The following is a 16,502-nucleotide window of genomic DNA, read 5'->3' on the forward strand; positions in this document are numbered from 1 at the left end:
TCTTCCATGATATATTAGAGGGCATCCATAACGGTCAGATATTTTTTCTATCAATCAAACTTTTACCGAATGGGTAGATAAATTATTTCCCTCATTTCACTAACTTTTACATGTTTCAAGTAACGGCAAATTTTAGATCAAAGTTATCTACAGATATTTTACGATTTATTTACACTTAAAATTGTTAGATCTAGAAACTAATTACAGTTATTGGAGGAAATAATAAATTGTTGTTTTTTCTTTGTCTTGTTACATTTTTCATTATTTTCTTTATCAGTACCTATAGTCCAGTCAAGTCAGTCTAGACATTCAAAGATACATAAATTTACAACAAGCTGAAAGTGAGTAAAGTTGTTCAAAACATAATTAAAAATAACATATTAAAATTCCTCATCGTTCCGGTACTCGGAAAACAATTTACTCGAGGTCAAAGTTCAAAAAAATGTTTTTTTTTGCGATTTTCAGCAAAACGGTAAGTTTTATCATAAAATTACTTCTGACAAAAATTGTAGATTATAAAATTGTCTATAAAAATGTATCAATACTTTTTTCCTAAGAGCCACCGTTTCTGAGATATAATGATTCAAAAAGTTGTAAAAGTTGTAATCGTCATAATCGTCGTTTCCACGCCACCTATGAGGTAGTGTATGTACTCATCGCGTATTTTTTAACGTGGTTTCCCCAGTAGGCCTATTCCACAGGTCTGTTGTAATTCTGTTTAGTTTGAAACTATTGCATAATAACAGATATTAGCAAGGGTTGGAAATAATAAAAGCGATGGAAAAAGTAGAGGAATTTATTCGTCTGAATCATAACCTTCAAATACTTCTTCTTGCTCTCCTTCTTCTTCTTCATTCTGGGTGTAAGTAAATTGCGTCAATAGTGATGTATCGCATGTCTCCTCGTTGGTATCAAACGAATCCTCTACTGTTGGTGATTCAACATTAGAACACGACCGGTCTTGACAATTTGTACATGCCAGAGAACAAAACAGTCCAACTTTTTTGCAACCACATTTAGCACTGCATCCCTTTTTACAGTTGCAAAAAATTGTGTTTAGCAGTTTTTCCGTCGCAGGTGGGAGTAAAGTCTGAATTGGTTCTAATGTATTGTCGACCAACTTCCAACCCCAGTATTTTGGGTCTAGCTGATAACCAAGCCACACTTGAACTTGGTAATATGATAATATATAATGGTTGGGTTTCATTTTACCTGATATTCTCATAGTTATACTTATGTATATTTTATATTTTAAGTGTAAGTTACAATCACCGATGGAAAAATATTTTTAATTATATTACAGCTTCAGATGTATATACGTGGCGTACTTACGCATATTATGACGATTACAACTTTTACAACTTTTTGAATCGTTATATCTTAAAAAAAAGTATTGATACAGTTTTTATAGGTAATTTTATGATAAAACTTACCGTTTAGCTGAAAATCCCGAAAAACACATTTTTTTGACCTTTGACCTCGAGAAAAATTTTTTCCTAGTACCGGAACGATGAGGAATTTTAATATGTTATTTTTAATTATGTTGTAAACAGTTTTACTCACTTTCAGCTTGTACCTCACTCTTATTTTTTGGTCTAATTTGACCGGACTACTAATTTTAAATAAACTAAAAAAGTAATAGTATTAAAACACAAGTGTTCAGTTCTGCATGCAGACAAATTATATATTTTGCGATCCTTTTGCGATGTCAACAAGACAATCGACTGTGTAGATCACGATATATTTGCTGGATAGAGAGATAGGTATTCAAAGATGTGGCATTGCTGTGATAAAAAGTTTTCTCTCGATGAGAACTCAGTTTGTGGCTGTAAATAATGTTGATTCGGATACAATAAGTATAATACTAGGTATACCACTGGGCTCTATGTTGGACCCTGTCCTTTTCTTACTGTACATGAATGACTTAGCAAATTTGTCCACTGCAGCATATTTTAATTTATATGACGACACCTCAATTATTTTATCTGACAAATGAGACACAAATTTACAACTATTACGTTTTCATACTAGATAAAAGCGTTGTGCACCGCTTAACATTGCAATCAATAATACTCTTATTCTGAGAGATTCTGACAGTGTGAGATTCCTCGTCTACATGTTCATGAATGTCTAAAAATTTGCGAAGCGTTTTAAGTGTTAATCAATTGCTATGCCCGTACTATGCTTAGACGGAAGCACATCTAAGATAAGGAATCTGTTTTTGGAGACTCTCGTCTCGAGCTCGTAACGTTTTTATATCTCAGTAAAGAATTTTATGATATATGTTTGGCTTGAACTCTAAAAAAACATTTAAAAACATTTATACTTCGTCTAAAATCCTAGAACTTCCAGAACTTTTCACATTCTAAATGTGTATATGTTTTTAGAAATAATGGGGAATTTGCATATTATGGATAGGTACACGTATGCACATAATACAAGGCAGGTAAACCGGTTTCATGTGCCTTTTTATAAAGACTAGTGGCTTATAATAAATATAATAATTTTTTAATTTTTGGTATACTTTGGCATACTTTTTTAAGAACTAACCAGGAAACTATATATTTAAAATTTCTATCTGAACTTAGTTTATTAATTAATGAAGACGATATTGTTAAAAAAGTCAGATCAATTTCTTGCAAGTTTTGGATTTTTTTATGATTCTTCCCAAATTATAAAAATATTTACAATTTGTTTGATACAAACATGAATCGTTTCCATAAATTTCAATAAATTCTTCAGTACACTCTTTACAATGAGATATTGTCATAGAGTAATTTTTTTCCTGTTTCGGTATTTCTTCGATCAAGGGTTGTTTTTAGGGAACTATTTAACAATTATTTGAAGAAGGGGATAAATTAATAGTAAAAAATACACACGACTATATCATCTACTTCAGTTTATAGTTATCGTTTCGAAAATCGATATGGCTTAGATTTCAGAACTGCACAGTTTTACAGTATGATTAATATTCAGTAAAATTTTCAAAAATACATATCTAAAGAGTATTTTAGTATTTTTTAATATCAAATAGTAGAAGCGGCAGACAGTTCATCTAATTTATTGGAACCAATTTAAAAACTCGAAACAAAAATAATTACATGAATACATTAATCTTTTGCTATTTGGAAAAATGTCAACTCTTCCAAAAATAAATAAATACATATCCAATGAAAACTAAAGTAAAGTTAAATCAACTACATATTTTACTAAATTACGTTTCCATAAAACCTATTTTCTTTAAATACTCTCAGCTGAATATAAACTTTTCTATAACATGTGACAAACTGTTGTTATGTTGCTGTCCTTGATGTGCCGCGATTAATACCACACAGTTTTACTTACGGGATACAAAAAATTCCAAAACGCACCTAGTCATTTATCCTCGAAACAAAAAGTACATTAAGGAATTCAAAATAAAATGCCTGCCAGTACTAATGGATACAATTTTTCATTCATTCATCACCAGAAATTATAAACACAAGTAATTTCCCAAAAATAGATTAAGACATATATTTAAAATGATGTTCTCATTCTTTCCGTCAAACATTTGTGCTTTTGGTTAAAAAAAAGTTTATGTTATTTGGAAAATATTTATGTAAAAATAAAAGCATCGAAAATGCAATAAATGACACAGAAGAATTTATACATAACAAAAACCATTCATTAATATTAAAGGTCCAAAAAATATACAATATTACTAAATATGTAATTTATTTAAAACTATGAAAAACATTGCAAAATTTTTCTATTTTCAATCTTATGACCAATGGAAACGGTGCATAAAATCTGTCAACTTAAAGAATCCGTTATAATTTTTCCAGAATTTTTTGGTTCAATTTTCAAATTTTAGCCTTGGGCAATTTTGACCAAATTGATAGTTAAAAGAACAAGGAATTGCTGAATTCCTGAATTCGATTCTGAATATTTTTGTCACTTTGACCTCTGTCCAGAATTTGATCAAAAATGTCCAAAATACGAAAATTGCGGGCAGAATGATTAAATTCCAGGAAGCAATATCGGGAACAATTTTGACGTTTCCTGTTTTCTATTCTGTATATTTTTAAAATGGGTGCAATACCAATATATCCGTCATTTAGTCATCAATATTCGATGATGGTTCCCAACCATTACGGAGTCATTGTCTGTTTTTTGTTTCTTTTTTTTCTTGCTATTTACTTAAATTTTTTATTTTTTATATTTTTTACTTTTTCGTTTGTTCCGTGCATTGGAATTTCACCATTCTGACCAAAATATTCGAATTTTGGCCACTTTTTACCAAAATTTGGACAGTATTCGACAGATAAAAGCGATAAAAGTATTCAGAATCGAAAGAGGAATGTTCAGGAAGTTTTTGCCCGTTTTTTTCTGAGGCTTTATCAATTTGGTCAAAATTCGTCGTTGAAAACTTGAAATATGGCCCGAAAACTTTTGACAAAGTTGCAACGTGTTTTTCGACCACCTTTAAGACATTTTTGTCTCTTGAGATTTCAAATGACTAAATCGATGCGCACATCATGGATACTTTAAGTTGAGATATTCTATGCACCATTCTAATTGGTGGTTGGAGATTGGCGATAAAGTCTTCAAACCCCGGTGCAGAGATTAAAAATGGGAAAAAATTTGCTGTGTTTTTCAACTCGTAAGACTGTTTTCATGATCTCAATGATTTCTTTTCCAAATTCTGTGAGCATCATTTGAAAGAGTATCTCCAATAACGTAAAGTGTAAATGCCCGGATGCATTGGTGCCTGTTGTTCAAAGGTACCCCCTTGAAAATCGAATTTTGAACGTTAATGGGTTAAAAAAGAAAATTTGAGTTTATTTGAATGTTTGTAGGAGTAATATATTATTACATTATTGTTATATGTAATCTCATATTTTTAATATATGTCACTATTTTGGAAACTAAATGGATTTCGGCCAAATGTTTTTGAATTTTTGAGAAGGAAAATAATATAAAATAAAAGTAAACGAAATGGCGATTTTAGATCCACTGTTAAATATGTGTACAAAATAATGAGAAATGCACTTGGATGCGATGACGTTGAAATAAGTAAGTAATTATAAAATAAATGTGTTTTTATTATTTTTTATTTTCCATTAAAACTTAGCTTGACTGATCGTTTTAGCGGAAAAATTGATCCTATCAACTTTTTTAATTTGTTTTGTGCATGATACAATTTCACTTGAATCACGTGCATATCAAAATAATGTACTTAATAACTTTATAAAAAAATAAACTCCAAAAATTGGGTTTAAATTGAATATTGGTCAAATTGCTTAGAATAAACATTAGTACCCTTAACTTGTCAAGATGCGTGTTGTAGGTGCCTGCATGAGATATATGTAAAATAAAAATAAGATGTCTAAACTACGTGCACGAAATGAGCAATTTCTAGGCAAATATAAAATTGCATTTCCCTAGTGACAGTAGTTACTTACGTACGCTGGGAAGGATAAAGCATTATAGGAAATGAGAAAATAATAGATAAAGGATTGTATGTTTTAAAAATGTATGTAAATCCTAAAAATATGAATTGCAGTTGTAGGTATCCTTAAAATTATATTTTTGAAATACATACACGTGGTTGAACTACAAAATGAAATAAATTCAGATAAAATTTAAAGATATAGGAGGTACCTGGAAAAAACTGCAAGAGTTATTATACTGGGTTTCCTAATAATAATAGCTGAAATGGAATTCTTGTTAAATTTTAAGGAAAATAGTTCTGACAAATTTATGTTGTAAACGGTTTAGTTTTCTATATGCAAAGTATTAAAGATTTGAAAAATATCAGAACACAAATATCTACATTTTACGTTAATTAATGAAGCTTGAACTGGCGATTTAACATAATAAATGTACAGATTCAGTGAATTTGTATGCAGTTATATCAACCAGTGATGGAAAAATCGGAAGACACCCTAAGTACACCATTTTGAAAGTTACTCTAACGCTATTAATAGTGGCTTTAAGGCTTCAATGGTCGCCGTCAGTTACAGCTTTCACTTCCTTAACTTTAGCTAGGAATCTTTAACTTGCCCTTGTTGTTCTCGGGCTAGGCTTTGTGGCGACGGACTCGCTGTTAGAACCTTTAGGCCCGCCCAGATAGATATTCTTTTTGGTTCTTGCTGGTTCTAAAGCCGCTGCGAACGAAATCGGAATTTCGAATTTCCAAAATAATCGATGACGTTTTTCAAATATTTGTTTTTTTTTCGATAACTCATGTACTGGTTAACAAATTTTTATACAAATTCACATTTTTTACATTTATTTAAGTCGCTGGTCCAAAGTTCATTATTTTTATTTTATTATTTCTCGTCAAAATATAATAAGGATTTCAACACGCAATTTTCCAATACACTCTGTGTACATAGTAATATGTTACGAATTAGTATGTATATGAACTCTTAGTTTATATACAGGGTGTTTTTAAAAGCACGTCGTAACTTTTATACGGATTGTCTGATTTAATGCAACTTTGATATTAAAGGTAAAAGGATACAGCCGATCTGATAACAGCATTACATTGTTGCCTCCTTTTTAGATATAATAAAATCTTTACATTTTTTAATATTTATAACAGCTGATACATTTTCACTTGTTTGAATAAAATGCTTTCCTGTGATTATGGGGATATAAGATATACATATACATATCTTATCTTTTACAGTAAGAGATATGGTTTAAAAATGTAAGCCATAAGCATAACGAATTAAAATAGGTTATTACTATTTGCCAGCTGACAAATTCTGACATATGGGGTTTACGAAAAACACTTTTTCATATATTATCTTTCTTATTACAAGTACTATATATCAAATATAACATTTCAATAACACTAGGAAATCAAATAGTTAGTGTTTTCCATTAAAAAAAAATAAAATTTGTTAATATCTGGAAAAGTGGTAATCAAGAAACAATGCAGTTGCTCTTATTAAATCGACGTACTTTTACTTTTGAATGTCTAATTTGACATTTATCACATAATCCATATGAAAGTAACAGTAACTATTAAGACTACTAATTTTTGATAATAAAATAACAGCAGCTATATAATTTGTTATACAGGATATTTTAGAAAAATCTTTTCTCTATATTGAAACACAATAATTATGCTAGAGCTAGAGGTTGCTCTCTGCATATTTTTCTTGAAAAAGGTACGCTAGCGGAAGTCTCTAGCTGAAACACATATATTTGAGAAAAGTGCAATTAACTGTCCCAATATCAATAATTAATATACGAGATGGGTACCCTATTTCGGATAGGAAATTATTGTGAAATTTGATAAATAAGGACACAAAGAAATATACGTAGCATTTGACAACTAAATTCAAAAAACAAAAAACTGTTTCAGATTCTTTATGTTTTACACGAAAAATAATCTTTGGTTAAACATAACGAATTTTGAATGTTCAATCTCTGATTTTGAATACACAGTAGCCGCCTAATTGAACTTTTGGAAAAGAGAGCTATATTTTTCGTGTAGATATCTAATGGTTTTTTGGTTTATTAAAGATAGCACATATATAATTAAAATAGTGCTATATAATCTATTACAAAAGATTTTAGACTAATACTGCAGCTAATAATTGTTTTTAACACAAAAACACTAAATAAATGAAGTCTTTTTTGGAAAACAAAATCAATTGATATTTGGAATGGCTTGAAATTATATTTGTATGAATCAAGAATCATTCAGGAAAATGCTGAAAAGCATTATATTAATTAACGTGAATTACTTGAACAATTAATTAATTTTGAATCGAAAAAATGTTCGGAAACAACATGTTAAGTTTACATTACAAATCTTCATTAAAACACGATATCGAAATGTATGTGATAAAAGATAGTTATTTTATTTTTGTATATTATTTATCATGTAGCAGAGTATCAAGTTAAATATTAAAAAAACGAGATAAAACTTAACATGTCGTTCTTTCATAGATACGAGTATATTTTATGTTAAAAGATCCATGTGTGTAGTTAATCAAAAATTCACATTAACAAACCGTAATTACCATATCGACGTACTAGTAAACAGCGTAACACATTATTACAAGTCATTATTTATCGCCTGCGATATCGTAAATTCGAACAGATGCCCGATGTCTATTTTGAAATGTTTACTAATTCTGACGTGTAGCGCTCACTACTGAATCAATTATGAAGTAAATTATTTTCGCGGGTCAGTTATTATATCAGAATTACTTTGTTGAATTTTACACACTAACCTTTCATCCAACTCAGTTGGTGCTATCATCGCCTTGATAATATTTATCGAAATACAATTAATTGTGTTGATAATGTATCTTAACACGTAAATCAAACAAAAAAATTGTCAACGGTAAATAATAGATGAATAATAATATAGTTATGTATGTATGTATTTAATTACGTATAATTTGAAGTAGTATTTACGTTTTATGGTCTGCTTTATATCTAAACGAGAGTAGCATTTAATTAAAATTTCTCAAAGTGGAACACTTCGCGGTGCAGATGCATCACTGGAATACTCTTACTATACTTATTGTGTTTGGTCCCAACTCCATTTCATCATCCAAAATATTGTTTTACATCTATGGTTTCGACTAAAATCAAGAAAAAGAATTGAAATAAAAAAGTTGCCAATCACGAATATAAGGTTTTAGTTAAAAATTTCTTAAATCCAAAATGGCGAACTCATTATGGCGGATTGAAAAATACTATAAAAATTGGTATTTGCCACCGAAAGAAATGCATCGTGAATGTTTAAAGAATTGAGTTATTTGAGTAAAAATACGCAAATGCTTAAAACGATCCGCAGTGTGCTGTCTCTTTCTAACTAAAGAGGCGTAGTTTTCATCCCTCCAAGTGCCAGTTAGAATTTAGTTGAAACAGTTTGCTACTTGCTGCTATTTTTAACTTTGAAATATTACTCATTTTGTGCGTCTCATATTTCCCTGATGGGATTGGTATGACTATTTGAAAAAGACATCACACTGCAAACCGAATTTATATTCTTTGTTTCTGATTTTTAGACATCTGCCTATTTTTAGTCAATAACTCAATTTTTTAAACATTCATAACGCATTTCTTTGGGTGGTAAATACCAATTTCTATGGTATTTTTCAATCCGCCATATTTTATTTAAGGATTTCTGAATTACAACCTTATATTCGCGATTGGCGACTTTGAAAACCACCAAGCAACAAGTTTGAGCCATAATCTCAAAATTTTTAAAACTTTTTTGATAAAATAAAACTAGAAAATAAACAAGGTTTAACATGATAGGTTGAACACCAATCAGAGCGAATTACGTCACATCTATGTAAATGTCATTTTGTGTCATTGGTACTTCGACAATATCCGCAATATTTATCTTCGTCTAAGTATTTTGTGTTTCCCAACTATCAGTTGCTTAGTTTTGTGTTACCATAATCAGGAAACGTTAGGTACGTAAAAAGTTTCTAAAAGAAGAAAAGAAAATAAAGGTCAACAACTGCAAGTTAATAAAATATGAAAAAGACTATGTTTGTGATCAAAAGTTTATCCATTCATAAATTGGTGCTGAAATACAAAGAAGGCAGGTCTGCGACACATTTTTGAAAAATGAGTTAAGATGTGACAGAGTGTAGGCCTCACAAGCATTTTAATTTAGTCGGTGCAAAACTAATGATGCAACTCTGATCACGTTAATAATGGGAGGAAAAATCTCAGACGCATCGGCCTTGAAACGAGAATGTTGGAGGATGAAGTGAGGAAAACTGTAAGTACCAGTTTTGGGAAAAAATTTAAAAGATGTGGTATAATGCTTTGCAAAAACTATCCGACGATAGCAGAATCGCCTGATGGAGTGTGTGAAGACAGTATTATTGAAATTAAATGTACCACGAAAATTAAGACTTAAAAATTATGTGGAAAAAGGAAAACCGACCCATAAATTTTATGTGCAGATGGCAGCTACAAATGTGTTTAACAGGGCTTCAAAAGGATTATTGCGGTGTAACTGATTGCAACTACAGTACAAATAAAAGTAGAAATAATTAATGTTACATTTGATGACAACCTCGATGACAACTATGTATCAGATATTTTCTTAATGTTTTAGTCTTTTCATGGAAAGATAATGTGTATTCATTATTATACAGTATAAATAAAAGTAGAAATAATTAATGTTACATTTGATGATAACCTCGATGACAACTATGTATCAGATTTTCTTAATGTTTTAGTCTCTTCATGGAAAGATAATATGCATTCATTATTATACCAAAGTATAATTTGAGGGTAAATAAAATGCATATACTACTATGGTAACTTTGTATTTTTATTTCACTAATGAATCTTGCAACACAAAATATTAGCACCTTACGTTTACTGTTGTCAAACATAGATGTTACGTCACGTAGACGCCATGACACCGGCGGGTGGGTGTGAATTTAATTTGCATATATTTCTTTCCAATAAAAATATGATTTTAAAATGTTTTCTCCAAGTATTTACAAATACTACTTAATGCGCAACCGCGGACAGTCAACGGAGCAAGTAGAAGAGTAGAACGTAGAACGACATCCGCCATCACTATGTATCCTTAGTGTGAGACGTAAATGTGCATTATTATGTCTAAAATTGCTAGTTTATTATGCGAATGAACTTTGGAATACCCCGGTGAAATTAAATTCTCAATTTAACTCAGTCTTAATCAGAACGAAAATATTGGCTCTAGGTAATAAAAATGTTTTTATTGAGTCGTACGACTCTTTAATTTAAAGTTGTTTTATGGACTGGGATTCTATAATTACTATTGACGTGAGGTATAATTCAGTGCATTCATTTGTGTCTAGGCGAATCATATATAAAAATGCTTTGGTGATTGCTAGTTAACCAACATTTCATAAAATATGATAAAAACAGCAACTATTACTGAGTATTATCACTAAAACATTGGCTTCAATAACCCTACTTAAAAATTATGTTATATTATAATTGCTTCATTTTCTTTAAGAGGTCTCTCCTTGTTTGGGAAACCTAACATTACAAGTTGTAATGTCATAAACAAATATTTTTTTTAGAAAATATATAGTATGATCCTGAAACTGGCTAATTTTTAATTTTAAAAGTTCTGCATTATTTTACATTATGACGTGTGGCAGTGATGACGTCATCAATATTTTTTTAAATACAAATATGAGTCATGCGATAGCTCTCTTGAAAGGTCTTGTATAGTTATAGTTTAGGTAATAGAATTTTGTGTAGCGCCGAAGAAAAGATCCTAAAATTATAACAAAAAATTAGTTTTTAGCAACCCAAGGTAAAATAGACTTTCAAATTGATGACCCTCAGTTAGAATACAGTGAGAAAACTCTTCTCGAACTTTGTCTATACCTTCCGGGGTTATTTGTGCCATCTTCAATATATTAATTGTAATATTTCCTCGGTGTATATATTTAAGAAATATATTTGAAAAGTCTCTAACTTAAACACTGTTAAGAAAGTATTATTGTTGTTGTTTTCAAGCTATACCACGGAGATATAATGTAGGTCAAGTAAATGCAAAGCAGCTGAATTTTACGGTGAATAATGTACTAAAGAAAAATTTGGCACAACTTTTTTTCGCTATGAAATCGCTGTAAAACTCAAAATTTTTATATTCATTTTTACATTTCTTATCTAAAATCGTCTTTTAATTTCACTGTTAGGAGAAACTACAGTCAACTTTTGTTTTTTTATGGCTTCCACATCATATTTTCTCTCTTTTGATCCAGCTAATTTTTGTAATTGCAATCAATGTTGGTTTGCAGTTACTGTCAAAACACCAAATTATCCATTTTAGTTTCCAGAGTACTTTGAAATTTAAACATCCAACTATTACATCAAATGAAATTCTGAAAGTCTAGTTAAATATTTATTGACTATATATTTAAATTATACCCAAAAAGTGTCCTAGTCTGAGTTTAAAACGGCTACTACTTCTCTTTTTCAAGAGGAAAACGATAAAACGTTCAGTTTTTCATCTAGGTGTAACTTCAAAATGCAAAAAGGTAAGTTCAGTGTCCCTTAGACACCTCATTATAGATTATTTAACCTAACCCTAATTTGATCCAATTTGTATCTCTTAAGATAGCCGAGATTCCCAGTTAATTTAATTTAAATCGACTTTTTACATTTATTTGATTAATCAAGAGACTGAATTACATTGGTATATTCAACACAAAAATTATGGTAGAACATCTAGCTTCATTAAATTTATCATGAAATTAGAGAAAATAGAAGAGTATGGGTAAGATATAACCCAACCGCTGGTCAAGGCATGTACACTAAAGCTCTTATTATCATAATTAATTAGTAAAATATTACTTAGAAATAATAGAAAAGACGAAAAACGATCAAGAGTGGGTGTGGAGGTAGTAGATGCATACTTGTGACATAATTAACAATTAATTATACTTAGATATTACCGAAGAATTACTTAATTACTGACGTAATACCCGTAATCCAACCTGTTTACTAGATATTACGGGCATAATTCAACGGGGTGGCATTAGTCCGTCGAGTAGTTGCTTCTCGCAATTACAGTTACAATTTGACAATTGAAGAAGTTCTAATTTATTGACGTGTTTTAGTTACTTTTTCTAAATGAGCCCGTGACATTTTCTTGAAAACTTGATTTATTTTGATGAAGTCTTTATCAACTATGTTCTCAACCTTTTTGAGACACCGGCAGATATAATTTCTAATTCGAGAAAATGTTGTGAACGTTCATATCGCATCGTTTTACTGCTTTGACCTCATTAAATCATTGTATATATAATATTATAAGTTGTTTAGTAAAAAAAAATTATTCAGTTTTCCATAGGAATATTGTGTGACGCTCATAAATAAAACATATCTAAATTAAGAAGACATTGTTTTTACATTTACTGATTTGACCTAAACTGTTTATACACGATGTGTTAAACAGAAAATATGTCTGGATAGAATCCCAATTGAAACCTAAAAATGAGTAGCGGTTTCAAAGATATTTAACATTTTCAACAATTTATTTTGGTATGAAATCATTAGATACTCTATATTTTGCAATTAGATAATTTGTCAAGTGTTTTATTTCTTCAATTCCAAACCGCAATTTTTATTTATTTCAGATTAAACACTGTATTTGGCGCTCCATGTTACTTAAACCTAAACTCTATTTTGCATAGGTTTCGAAAAGATTAAAGTCATACCTTTTTCAGATATTTACGATTCTCTTGGGTTTGTAGAAAAAAAAACAGTTTGTTTACTTTTAGATTGTTTACTACGTAATTGCTTGGAACAGCGACATCAGTGACGTTTACATTTCTGCAGTAAGTAATAAATACTGTCATGTGTGAAGGTTATGTTTGTCTCTAAGTTGTACTGTACTTGTAACTATAAAAATTAGGTTGGTAAGATCTGGAGATAGATTATAGAGAACTTGACTGTGTCGCAGGAAATATTTTTATATTCTGGCATTTAATAGTTGTTATTGAAGGTTAGGTTAGGTTGGGTTTAACTTCGTTTTTGCTAAATAATTTTGGTCTAAAGATCTATCTAGAAAAATACTCATTACGCCTAATCTAACTTCCAGTATATAATCGATCACCCCGAATAACTTTGCAGGATAAATCCAACTGAAAAACTTTCAGAATAAAAGTTGTAAGGTTTGGAGGAGGGCCTACGATAATGATCTTGGTTTTGATCCAGAGGGGTAATTTGGAGGTCAACTTCAAAATTTCGTATGGAAACCCCATTTGTTTTATCCAGAAATGGAAAGAGCAGAGAAGTATTTTGATCTTGGGTCAAATTGACCCCTAGAAGCCCACTGAAGGTCAAATCAGCTTTCCAATAGAAATGTTTACATTTTATGTCAAAGGTTGATAAATTTTTGTGGCAAATTCCATTCAATCTGCCATGGTCATGGTTGTTGGTCTAATTGTGACTCTGACCTTGAGGCATGGGGTCAAATTTAGTGGTCTGGATAATACTAATGTGGTTTCCATTTGAAATTCTAAAGTTGACCTCCAAATAACCCGTATACTTTTACCTCTGGATCGAAACCAGGCTCATTATTGTACGGCACCTTTAAAACCTTACAACTTTTGTTCTGGAAGTTTTTCAAGGTCATCCTGCAAAATTGTTCGGGGTGATCGATTAAAATGGGACATGGTGTATAAGATGTTCCAGAAATAATTTTAACTACACATTTCATTCTTTAAAAACAACAACTTTTATCTACTACATTTTTTCGGGCCGTTTTATTCTGTATTTTATACCTAGAAAATGTATGCAAATTTGTTATGAAGCGATATTTTTTCCTGGCCTATACAGGGTGTTTGTGAATAAGTGCGCAATACTTTAGGGAGTCATAGGTCGAAATATGCTTCGTTTCCGAGATCCCGTGTTCAAATTTTAATTTTTTATTTATTTTTATTCATTATTTCAGTCTTGAATATCCTGTATCTCGAAATCGATTAATTTTTTACCCACATTTACATCAACTTTTTATTTTCAATGTTGAATTGCATTTTTACTTTGACCACGCTTTATTAAAAGAGACACTTATATAAAAGATTAACAAAACCTCCATACAATAAAATATGTTTTATTTTTTTTCCTCAAAAACGATTCGTCCTACGAAAATAATCGGAGCGACCAATTTCATTCAGAATTGATGGAGCATTTTTAAAAAATATCCAAACTGGCACGAACGCCACTGGTGCAAGTATAAATATTCGGGTAACCTCAAACAATGTACATTTGTTCCTCCAAAGCGTGTTTCAAATTTCGAGTCAATATTTTTAAAACTCTTTGAAATAATTAATAAAAATAAATAAAAAATTAAAATTTAAACACTACTAAATGCGAATACTAATTATTTCTCATTTTTGTGTTCTTTTCTGTTTAATATTAATTCAAGCTAGTATTTCGACTTATGTTCTAATAGCGGTCAAAAAAATGTAAAATTAAAAAAATGTTCCCAAAACTAAGATTTCAAAAATGATTTAATTTAAATGTGATGTTATATATTTTGATATTAATTCTTGGACACTCTGTATATTGTGTCACTTACTATTTTTCTATAGGAGATTTTCTATTGGAAACTGAGTCAGGTCAGGTCAAGCTTTTTTTTTACTTTACTTATGACACAACTAAACCAAATCAATTTACTTACACTTCTTACGTTTTATCGAAATTTGTTTTTCAAATATTGTATTCCTAAATTTGATGTTATATTAAAGGTTATCACTTATTCCTAACCTATTCCGACCGAAAGTTAATTCTTAAATTGAATATTTTTTTTATTGCGTATTTCGATTCATCACCGAAAAATGTGAAACTATTTTGTCTAAAACATTTTTTTCTAAAATGCATTTTTTGGTCCCCATGACCTTTGAGTGGACCTCGGGCCGATTCCCGTGAAAGACTACTTCCGATCGGAACCGGAAGTTGAAAACATCTCTAACCGATCGGTCAAGGTCCATTTACTATTAATGTAATGTAATTTTACAAAAAAGAATAATTGATGTATTCTTACCTACTATGCAGCGTAAGGGGAAAACATCAACTTTCATTGGCCGGAGGTCCAAAACAAAGGACTTTCAGACTTTGTATCCATTGAGCCTTTTGATCCACGCGATCAGAACTATCACGTAGCAAAGTTTTAAAAAAAATTGCCTAAAACCACTTTCCATAAGGATTGGGCGGGGTTCTTTCCGTATTTCTTTTGATAAATATTTTGAATTTCAATTATTTTGCTTTGCAATGGCAAGATGAGTGATTTTTAAGAAAATTACTCACAATCTTTTTCTAAATAATCATTGTTCATTAAACAAAGTAATACATTTTTCGATACAAATAAATTGTAAAATAAATAGCGACAAGCCAGTTATTGTTTTTATTAATTGGTTTTCTTTTTAAAGCAATTAGTTTTCTCAATATTAAGCAACTTATACGAACAACTTTTAGTTGGATCAAAACTGTATTTCAGTGCGATACGAAGATAACAAAAATAATATCTCTCATTTAGTAGCTGGGAAAGTTATTCGACGTAAATAAAGCAATAAAATATTCCGACTTTTCCGCATCCAAAAAGTAAGTTAGGTTCCGAAATGGAGGACGCTAGCATTAATTAAATCTGGCGACTTACGTGATTAAGCCGGGAGAGAGCAAGTCCCCGTTAACCCCGTCCATATAAATCGGGAAGTTCTGGATTGTTAGTTCCGCAATCCGCAGTGTTCCAACGGCCACACAACTATCACTTGTTCCCGCACAGCACAGCACACTCGCGTTCTTGGATCACGGCAACTGCACTGAGCACTTTAATTTATGAGTGTCGACTGTTTTCAGCCAGTTAGATAAAATTTTAAATTTCGCAGTTATTTTCACTGCTGACCTGGACTATTTTATTTTTATTTCCTGCGATATATCTGTCGGCTTTTTTCTTCGCACCGCGACGAATGGATGCGGGGCTCCAGATTCCAGGTTATTAATGCTCCAAG

At 30.6% G+C, this 16,502-nt stretch overlaps 1 long non-coding RNA gene across 1 annotated transcript in view; it reads right to left on the minus strand.

Annotated features, from left to right (window-relative positions):
- LOC108908465 overlaps positions 1 to 16,226 on the minus strand; it is a 288,403-nt gene extending 272,177 nt beyond the window's left edge. The window contains exon 1 of the long non-coding RNA XR_001964374.1: positions 16,151 to 16,226. This is a non-coding gene — a long non-coding RNA (uncharacterized LOC108908465). The remainder of the gene's footprint in view (positions 1 to 16,150) is intronic.
- Positions 16,227 to 16,502: the final 276 nt, after the last annotated feature.

Source organism: Anoplophora glabripennis, unplaced genomic scaffold (genome assembly GCF_000390285.2).
Source record: "Anoplophora glabripennis isolate ALB-LARVAE unplaced genomic scaffold, Agla_2.0 scaffold226, whole genome shotgun sequence".
NCBI lineage: Eukaryota > Metazoa > Arthropoda > Insecta > Coleoptera > Cerambycidae > Anoplophora > Anoplophora glabripennis.